Source organism: Urocampus carinirostris, chromosome 15 (genome assembly GCF_059441175.1).
Source record: "Urocampus carinirostris isolate Australia breed hairy pipefish chromosome 15, RoL_Ucar_1.0, whole genome shotgun sequence".
NCBI classification, from domain to species: Eukaryota; Metazoa; Chordata; class Actinopteri; order Syngnathiformes; family Syngnathidae; genus Urocampus; species Urocampus carinirostris.
This window is the reverse complement of record NC_142363.1, coordinates 22552308-22563190: the sequence shown is the minus strand read 5'-3', so window position 1 is coordinate 22563190 and position 10883 is coordinate 22552308. Positions and strand designations below refer to the sequence as shown.

General features: G+C 40.8%; 1 protein-coding gene across 1 annotated transcript in view; it reads left to right on the top strand.

Moving 5' to 3' along the window:
- The first annotated feature begins 6496 nt into the window (after positions 1 to 6496).
- diras1b (DIRAS family, GTP-binding RAS-like 1b) overlaps positions 6497 to 10883 on the top strand; it is a 34855-nt gene continuing 30468 nt past the window's right edge. The window contains exon 1 of the mRNA XM_088353742.1: positions 6497 to 6710. The gene's annotated coding sequence lies outside the window, so the exon portion shown is untranslated. The remainder of the gene's footprint in view (positions 6711 to 10883) is intronic.

The following is a 10883-nucleotide window of genomic DNA, read 5'->3' as shown; positions in this document are numbered from 1 at the left end:
GCCATCGCTTCATTTTGTTGACAAAATACCATCGCTTACGTAAGCCTAGCTTTTTCTTAGTTCTTGTCTTACAAATTAAAGTTAAGTATTTTTGTTTTTTTGCTGTGCAGTGCCCTATCTAATATTTTGTGTATTTCAAATGTTGATATTTATTTCACTATTTTAAGCAGTTAAGCAGGCCGATGCTGGCCGCTCTTGTCTCATTTTAGAACTGTCCCGAAAAACACATCAGTAACCCCCTCCCTCCTCCACACAGCCTTGAGAGCCCATTTACGGCCCTTCAGTTGGCCTAACTGCCCGGACGTTAATTTGTGTTTGGCTGCGTTCACGCTCGAGAGGTCTTCAATGGGACGCCCTTTTCTACTAGGGGCACTGCAGAGAATGCGCAGAAAATGCTCTGACCCTACACGCGCGCACATACACTCTGGTGGCGCTTCTCGGTCCTCTCATTGATTTTAAGTAAACAATAACGCAGGATGCAATTAAAACTGCTGAAATAGTGACCCAGTGGGAAATTACCTTTTCTTTGTTCCCACCCACAATCACAATCAGAAGGAACATGTGTTTTTTTTTCGTATTGAAACTCCTTTTTATATGTTTTGTGATTGAGACAATTACGATTTTCTAAGAATTTTCTTTGTTACATCGTTCCATCTGACATGGCGTTTAAAGATAAACAATTGAGCCTTTTTGGTATTTGTTTTTAAATCCAAAACAGCAGCACTCATAGGTATCGTTCTGCAAGGATTCCAAGTGGAATTTGAGGTTTACCTTGCTCGTAATGAGGAACAGGTTCCTTTTGATGACCTAATCACATTTCTTGCAATCAAATGTCTTATTTAAAAAAAAAAAAATGTTCTAACTTTTTTTCGCGGTTGACTAAGCCCTTAACAACCTGGGTCGCCGGGGTACTGATTTCTGTGATGTGTCTTGGGCAAGTACAGCCTGGTAGCACCCATCCCTGTCTTTTGTGGGTGGCTAGGGGGATTGCCCCCCCCCCAGATGGCAACCTCCCGATTTCACTCTGATACAGCACCTTCATCAATTGGTTGCCATTTTTGTTAGTGTAAAGTGTCCTCTTTAGAAATGAGCGGGAAGTCAATATACTCAAATTAATATTGCATTTGTGGAATGTAAATTACAAAATAAAACAATCATTGAGTGGCAATCTTGTCACATGCTTTGAACTATTATTTTAGGTTTTCTCTTGTGTGTGTGTGTTTTTTAATATTGTTTTTAGTTGATATACAGAGAGAGGCTTAATGGTCGACCAAATACCCCCGGATCTTGCTGCCTAATTATCTTTCATGACATAAAAACCTATATATAGACTCAAGATGGTCTTTATTATCGTTAACATAAAATGTCAATGACATTATCCTTGCAGCCTCATTGTACAGTGTTTACAAAGGAAGTTCAAGTTTACAGAGTGACTTAAGAACATGATTGATAAAATCAAATGTATGTATTTATACAAAAACGAAAGACTGTACATGTATGTACATTTTTTTCAAGATATTTTGAGTTGTATATGTACATTAAGGTGTGACTGAGTATTAAAGTGCGGAAAGAAGGTCCTGTGGCTCACAGCCTATAATTTTTGTACTGTGGTTAGAGGGGGAATAATAAATTTTACAGCTTTGGGAAAAAAACTTCCTGGTGGCATGGATGTTCCTCTACCACTTCCATCAGGTGAGCGAAACAGCCTATACTCTCTTCTTGACTACCTGCATATATGAATTCCAAGTCAAGGAGGTGGCAAACCACAATACCCCGTGTTTTCTTTACCACCTGCGTTAGTTGTTTCACTCTACCCCACAGTCAACATGAGGCAGAAAATGCTCTCAATTGTTGCTCTGTAAAAGTTGAAGAGCAGCTGAGGAGAGCGACCATCCTGTTTGAGATTCCTGAGGAAGGAGATTATTTGCTTAGCCTTCCTCACCAGGTAGCAAGTGTTGGTAGACCAGAGATTTTGATGTGGAGGCCTAGGAACTTGATGTCATCCACCCGCTCCACCACGTTTATGTCTAGGAGGAGGGGGAGTGGCCGGTCATCTGGACCTCCTGAAGTCCACGACCTCCTTAATTTTCTTCGTGTTCAGCACCAGGCTGTTGGCTGAGATGTCACCCAACCACTGTCCGGTCCTGCAGCTTTGCTCTTTAAGGTCGTTGTCACCTGATCCTGCTGCAAGACAAGGGGGCTTCCTGGCTTCTTAAAATAGAACTTTTGGGGGAACAAACTGGCAAAAAAAAGAGCAGCCAGGCCTGACAAAAATGTGCTTGCAGCTGACTTTCAGGCATAGAGGAGATACATTTTCAGGGAAGACCAAAACACTTCATTGACCATGAAGATGCAATTTGTCAATGTAGAATAAGAGTTAGCTGATCTTAAGAAGAAAAGGCTGACTTCTTGGTGTAGAAAAAGACTATAAAGTTTTCGGCACTGAAGATGCTATTTTTCAACGTAGAAGAAGAGTACGCTGATTTACAACAAAGTCAGTTAGTTCTTTGTTCCTTTGTCTCTTTGTTTCCTTATCCTCACTGTAAATGTGGAACTGGAGTCGTCCAATTTCGCTGTCACAGCATATCCCATGTTGTTACAATGACAATAAAGGCATATTATAATCTATTCTATTCTATAAACTGGAATTCATAGCTTAATGTACGTCTAGTCCAGGGATCACCAACGTGGCGTCTGTGAGAGTCATATAGCCCCCTAAGAACACCTGAGTTGCCAACCAAAAAGGGGACATTTTAATTTTCTAGAAAATTATTATTTCTGTTAGAAATCTTTACCGCAGTATCCAAATACATGATCAATTCTTCCCATTTTTTTCTGGGGGATTGTCCTATAATTTTAAACATTTAAATCACTCTATGTAATTTTGCAAACAGTGTCAATGGTTGACTAAGCCAGTTTTAACCTTACGCTTATTAGATAGATAGATAGATAGATAGATAGATACTTTATTCATCCCCGAAGGGAAATTCACTTTTCCAGCAGCATCCCTGAGCTGAGAACAATCAATTGAAAATAACACGGGAGCTGCTGGAGTGGCTGCCATTCGTGACGGCGCCGGAGAAACGATTCAATTTGAATCATGTACAAACAAACAATTGAATCATGTACAAGAAACGATTCAATTTGAATCATGTATTACTTAGTAATAACGAAATAATAACATAGTAACAACTTAGTAATAACTGTTAGGAATTTATATCAAAGTTCGCTCTAATTGCTATGAAAAATCGCTCTCATTTATAGAAAGGTAGGTGACCACCAGTCTAAGCCTTCCTGTGTATTCTTTTGATGAGACCACTAAGCATGCTTTCTTTCTTTTTGAATCTTATGTTCAGTTTCACTGATCACCAATAGAGAGCGACAAAACGCTCGTCGCTGCAGATGGTGAGTCATACGTCTTAAAAAAACAGCCGTGCTCTGAAATGGGAACACCCCCCGTTTTCATTTACTCGACCACATATGGAATGAAAAATATGTTTTGACTACAATCTTCTCAATTATCCTCCATGTAATTCTCAATCCGTGTTACATTTGCCTTGGTTCTCGTGGTCGATCTCTCCAAGGTCCTGAACCATTTTCGATGCAGCTGTCCGCGGTGCTGATTCAGCGCTGTCCACACCGGAAGTGGTCGTAGGACGCACCCAGTTAAGCAACATTACGTGTAACTTAAGACCACTGCGAAAAGATGAAGTGTCCGTGGGAATAAATACCCACTTGTGTCATTTCTCTCAGTCCAATAATCACATATTCGAGGTAGATAACTTGTCATGAATTTACGCTAGAGTCTAGCGGCTAGACTGATATCTTAGGTCGGCCAATTTCGCACCGCCCCTAGCCACATTGACGAAAAGAATGGGCCCCTACCAGCAACCCTCTTTAATTTTTTTAAGTTGCAGTTATAGTGTTATAATAATGTTGTTCTGTGTGATAGACAGTTAAAACCTAGAAGTATTCATATACTTTAGAAATGATCTAAACTTAATTTTAACTTTAATTATACATCACCGTTTTTGGTGTATGTGTGGGCAAACTGTAGCCTGCAGGCCACCTACATTAAAAAAAAAAAAAAAAACAGCCTAAATTCTGCACGAGTCGACAAATCATATTGCAGATCACAAAGCAAACAACATTTCTGCCTATGATCTTGATTTACATTTCTTGATATTTTCATTTTTACTCAAAAGTGACTTCAGAAATGTGTTATTAGTGTGACAATATGGTAAAAAGAAACGTTTTGGTGAAACTTTTGTCCCCAGTATCCCTTCATCAATGTCTCAGCGACATCTAGTGGTCAAATACGACACACTGCCCCTTTAAAAAAGTTTATTTTACCACTAGGAGTCACTAAATAAATGCCTCTCAACTGGTCTGACTTCTGGACCCACCATCCCACCTTAATCATAAGCAGCGACCCAAATCAAGAAAGGAAATTCAACCTCCTCAAATTAATAAGATGAAATGATTTTGCAGTTTAAACCTGGCATAGCAAAATAGTTTCACATTTAAAAAAAAAAAAAAAAACTTCAAGTAATAATCTATCTATCTACCCTGGTCATATCCCTTGAGAGGGTGACACAACACACTCTTCTGTTCAACAGCAGGGCCTGACAGCTTTCACTGGTTTACCCCTGCCGCATCATACAGGTGCCCTACCCTTCCCTGAGAACACGTCCAAACATCGTGTTCAAGTAATAATACTCTCCCTAATGCTAAAGGTTGGCCTGCATCATTTGAGGTGACCTTATAAAGTTGAAAGTTAAATCTTTTCTATTTTAAGGGTGTGTTAACAATGCACAACAGAGTTCAAAGAGACCTTATGCGTTTTTGGAGCCTATCTGCTTTTATATAATTTTAATCAGAGCTGTTTGGGTCGGAACACATTAGGTTTGAGAAATGGGGGCTCTAGGGAGTGCTGGAGGATTATGTTTTGCTTATCTTAACAGGTTTTTAAAAATAACATTCTTCGTTAATGTGGCATGGAAATGGTGAAAATAAAATAAGGCCTGCTTCTAGTAAAGTCCAAACCCCAAAATGAAAAAAAGTTTATACGTGCGCCTCTAAGAAATGCATGTACTTGCATGTGCATCACAAATGAGTCGACTGAGGCTGGAATCATGTCTTTAAGCCAGGTGATGGCAGCAGAGAGTAACACACAATTCTTGACAGCTCATTTAGTTAGCTGCATTTTCAATGAAATCCAAAATGCCTTGCTTCAGTGGCTTTGTCTTCAAGATAATAAAACCCATAACTCAAATATTCTTTGCTCATCGTGTGTAAAGCAACTTTACTTGTTTTTTTTCTGTGGTGTGAAGTAACAGGTGTCCACTTGCTGTCAGGACCAGAACAGAGACAGGACCCACTTGCGTTACGTTTCTCTCAGTTTTATTGGAAGAAAGCAAAGGGTTGCACCCACGATCTGGTGATCGCTGGACGCGGGAAGCAGGTCGCTCTGAACGCGGAAGTGGGGTTTCCGTGGCGAGCGATGGCAGTGTCGGGAACGGAAAAAACGGGTCAGTAGTCGGGACAGGAGAGCAAAGAACGTGGTCGGGATCGGAAACGAGTCGAAAACCAGGAGAGGAGAGTAGACATGGTCCGGATCAAAACACGGGTCGAAGCCGGGGAGCAAACAGGAGCAAAAACAGGCAGGGGTCAGGGTCAAAAAAGCTTGCCTGGAGTAAACTGAGGTTCACAGACGGACTGACAACAGGTGACAGATAGACGTGGGTTTAAATATTGACAGGGAGCCAATCAGAGTCCGAGGCGGTTGGCACCAAAGGAGCGGGCACAGGTACATCAGATCGGTAATCATGACACTTGCATTTGCAGTGAATTATCACCATCTACTGCTAAAGAGTTAAACTTTTTTTTTGTTTTCTTAGCATTATTTTGCCAAAGAACTCCGACCTACTGAAAACAGATCTGAGACCCACTTTTGGGTCCCGACCCACCAGTTGAGAAACACTGCACCAAATAATACCGAAGGGTTGCAGATTCGATTCCTGGCTCCACCGAGTTAATGTCGAAGTGTCCTTGGGCAAGACACTGAACCCCTAATGCCCCCGATAAGCAGGTAGGAGCCTTGCGTGGCTGACGCCTCTATCGGTGTGTGTGTGGATGGGTAAGTGTGAAGCACATTAAAAAGCATTTTGGGAGGCCTTCAGTGACTTGAAAAGTGTTATATAAATGCAGACCACTTATACCATAATGTTAATTTAAGTATCATTTCAACATTTAGTCATCTATTGACTCATTTTCTTTGGCCTATTCTCTTTACATTATATGTTTTTCGGGTTCGGACAGAATAGTGTGGTATTTTATTCGGGCTTGAGCGCAGCACAGAACGTAAACGAAAAGAAAAAAGTGTAGCCCCTCCCACGTCAAAGTGGGAGAGGCGAAAAAGAGAGAGACCCGAAGAGGGAGGAGGAAGAGATGGAGCGAGAAAAAGAGAGAGGGCAAAAAGAGGAAAAGCGAGGGGGGAAGCGACCGTGGCGGAAACCGGGACGACGATGAGAGAGACGTGAGAGAGCGTTCACGATGCTCTAAAAAAACAAAAACAACATCTCCCCCGTTTCTTTTTTGTTTTTTTTTACCTTTTTATTTTGAAACCATCTGACTTTGATTTCATTTCCCCTTCGGCTTTCTTCGTTCCTGCTCGTGACGACGACGACGGGGAGGAGACGCACACGCAGGTGCGACCATGACGTTGATTTGCATTTTGTGTTATATTTGTCATGTTTGCGTGATTGCGAGGGGATAAGCTTGTTTTTGTTTGAAGAAAGGCGTTGAGAGAGGATGGCAGGCCGCTGGGAGAAAAGGGGGGTGTTTCCTTTAAAAAAGAATGCTATTTCTGTGAGATGGCGCTGCTCCGGTATTTATGAATGAGCTCTGTAATGGCGCTTCCTTCCTTCCTTCCTTCCTTCCTTCCTTCCTTCCTTCCTTCCTTCCTTCCTTCCTTCCTTCCTTCCTTCCTTCCTTCCTTCCTTCCTTCTTCGCTTCCTTACTTCCTTCCTTGCTTCCCTCCTTCCCTACCCTTCCTTTCCCTATTCCTTCTTTTTTCCATTCCGTCCCATTGCCACTAATATTTGACCTGGCAGAGTGTACCTTTGAATGATGCCACACGTATTCACACACAAGGATCATTTTGACAAGCCGGCACAATGATAAAAACAACAACATATTCCCCTAATTTATGTTGTGCCTTTAACGAAACATAAATAAACTGTTAGGTTATGATAGGTCATGTTGGCGTAACTTTAAAGATATTAAAATAATATTTTATAATGCCAATTTTCTAAACTAAGAACTAACGAAAAGCGGTTGATGATAGATTTTTTTTGTCTGCCCTACTTTCCTTCCTTCCTTCCTTCTTTACTTCCTTACTTCTGTCCTTTTTACTTTTATTCTCATTTGTAGATTCTCTATCTTGGTCCTTTCTTTCTTTCTTTCTTTCTTTCTTTCTTTCTTTCTTTCTTTCTTTCTTTCTTTCTTTCTTTCTTTCTTTCTTTCTTTCTTTCTTTCTTTCTTTCTTTCTTTCTTTCTTTCTTTCTCTTGTCCTTCCTTCCCTCCTGCCTTCCTTCCTTCTTTATTTCCATACTTCTGTCCTTTTTACTTTTATTCTCATTTGTGGATTCTCTTTCTTTCTTTCTTTCTCTTGTCCTTCCTTCCTTCTTCCTCCCTTCCCTCCTTCCTTCCTTCCGTCCATCCTTCCTTCCTTCGTTTTCCATTGATGATGGAGGTCCCATTTGATGTTTATTTTAGTGTTTTTTAATGTCAAGATTTATGGCATTTAATGTCATTTTGGTGTGTTTTAAATGTGGGGAAATTTGCACTCTAAGTTAAAAATAGGACGCTTGATGGACAGAGTGTTAATTGGGGTGTGTTAAGTTTAGAATATACTCCCAGAAGGACAGTGTCTATTAAGCTGTACCCCATAGTGGTTCAAAATAATACTACATTAAAAAAGGCAATATTGATTTGAACCATAAGCACAAATACATGAACTATCATAAAAACGTGCATTTTGAAAAAAATACTCGAAGGTCAATCAATTTGTTTTTATTTTACATAACATGAGCCTCACTAAGTGGGAGCCGACATAATCGTCCACCCTCTTGCTGTTAAGGGTAACCTGAAAAAAACAAAAACCTTGTGAAAGCCGGGGATAAAAATGAGAAGAAAATTTGATTTGGTCCATTTGAGTATCCGTACTTTGTATTCTTGTATTCTTCTTTGTGCTTTTTAGCGTATTACACAGTGTCCCGAACTCTTATGCTATTATCATTAGCGAGGACCTAGTAGACCTAAGGAAAAGCCCTATTTATTCATTCATTTTTAAAGATTAAAACCAGGTTGCTAATGTCTAAAAAGCTTGCAATTAAGGTGAATTAGAACTGTCTTTATTGTCAATACAATGAGAGAAAAACATGCTCTATAAATAATATTGGGATTACATAAACAATGTTTTAGCTGTGCTTATTGTCACTATAGCATAATATTGCTCGTTGCAGGGGATAAAGAATGTATTCTCAGAGTACTGTTCTGTGATATTGTCAGTTACATATCATACTCCGACATTTGGCCTCTGTCAGTTGTGCTGGTGCCCATCTCAGTCATCTTCGGGCAGTGGGCAGGGGACACCCTGAACTTGTTGCCAGCCAGTCGCGGGGCACACAGAGACAGACAACTCACTCACCCATTTACACCTTGGGAAAACTTACCCTGACATGGATGTTTTTGGAATGTGGGAGGATACTGCACTGCCCATGAGGCAAAACAATTGTGTGCCTCTCTGTACATTTGCAATCAAAGTAACATTAGCAAAGTAACATGTTACATCCATCCATCCATTATCCGCACCGCTTATCCTCAGTAGGGTCGCGGGGGTGCTGGAGCCCATCCCAGCTATCTTCGGGCATTGGGCAGGGGACACCCTGAGCTGGTTGCCAGCCAGTCGCAGGGCAAACAGAGACAGACAATTTGCTCTCCCATTCACACCTAGGGACAATTTGGACCAGCCAATTAACCTAACATGCATGTTTTTGGAATGTGGGAGGTAACCGGAGTGCCCGGTGGAAACCCACGCAAGCAAGAAGGGTGCTTTACCTCCTGAGCTGCTGCCATTTTAATTACTGTTCGGATATCTTTAAACCCCTTACAAAATAACTAAAGATAAGTAAAAAAAAAAGGCTGTAAGTATTCAAGATTGGAAGACCAATGCACTCTGCTTCAGAGCCACCAATATCATTAACATGAAGTTTTGTCCATTTGTCTTGTTTTTATAGATACAGGACTTTCTTTCATGTTTGTCCTCTGTATTGAATTGATTACCCAATCCCTATAGACCACTGTTTAAAATCAAGTGTGACATAGCCAAGCTGCGCTTGCATTGTTGAGGCAGAATGGCAGAATTTATGTCATTTTATACTGGCCCATTGACACAATGGGATTGTAGACAAAGTATGTGCTAGTACAGGGGTGGCAAACACGCATGCGGCTCTTGGCCAATCAGAATGCGGCTCTTCGCCTCATCATATTTTCTATATACTGTGGCTCTTTGCCTCGTTTCATGTGTAGTTTTTTTCCCCCTCTTAAAACACACTTGAATCCTTCAGAGTTAATAACAAATAAAAAATAGTATTTTGAAATTAATTTGGCAGATTTGTTGTTTTTATGCTGCTCCGGACACATAACTGACTGCCAATCATCTGTTTAGGTTACTTCTAATAATAATAATAATAATAATTTCCTTTGTATTGTCATTCTTTGTAACAATGTACACAGAACGAAATGTCGATACACCTGACCCGTTGTAGCGAGTCGATGCAGCCGCAGCCAAAGGGCGCCGCCATTATACCAATTAGGTAATGCGGGAAATTAAGTTAACATTTCATGATCCTGCAGACTGATACCCTCATGGTCAAAATGGCAAAATGCAAAGCGAAAGGGAAATAGTGATATGTGTTATGTTATGTGTGTTATGAGATATAATATGTTTTTAATTGTGTGTGTATGTCTGTCTGTCATGGCAGGTCAGTGTGTGGTGTGGCTCTTTGACCCTCACAGTTAAAAATTCCGGCTCTTTGTGTAAAAACGTGTTCGCCACCCCTGTGCTAGTAGAAAGACTTTATTTTTGGTCATCTAAGTCAACAAAAAAAACTCATTTTGATTGTTTCTGGTTTTCTTCCTCTGAATGTACCGGAAAAATTGAAACCTTGAAAGTGCTTAAAGGGTGCTTGAATTTGGCCATGATAAAGGTGTGCAAACCCTGATAAATATAACCATTTAAAACATTTAAAATTTTATATTTCCATGATGATAGGTGAGGCACACCCTCAGCTGCCTCCCCTGCATTTTTAAAACAGTGAACAGTGGATTTCGTGTCAATCGGACACTGGATTTTGTTATTTTCCGACACTCCAGGGAGTGTTTTTTTCCCTTCCCTTTTTTATTCTATTTAATTTTTCGCACGGACTATACGGCCTTCATCCCGTGCCATCCAGAGCAGGATTCCCTCTCTTTGCTCGCCATCTGCGCCGCATTCGGCCGTGGCTCGATCGGAATTACCGAGGAGAAAAAGTGAGCGAAGCGGCCGAGCGCATCCAAAGCGGTCTGCCTCGCTCGCCTCCCATCTGTCACTGCGGGCAGCTGCGTCACGTGGATGCATCCTAAGAATAAATACATTCTGTGTGCTGAGTACTGCACCTTCCATTAAAATGTATTCGTTTTGTCCATTTCCAGTCTTTCCGGACAAATTTTAACATCATACCTATTGTTCTCTTTCATTGATGTTCACTATGTTTTGTGTGTTCAATGCACTTGTAAGGCCCTTTCTCAAGGTTCCCTTATTTACCTCATGTTGAGGT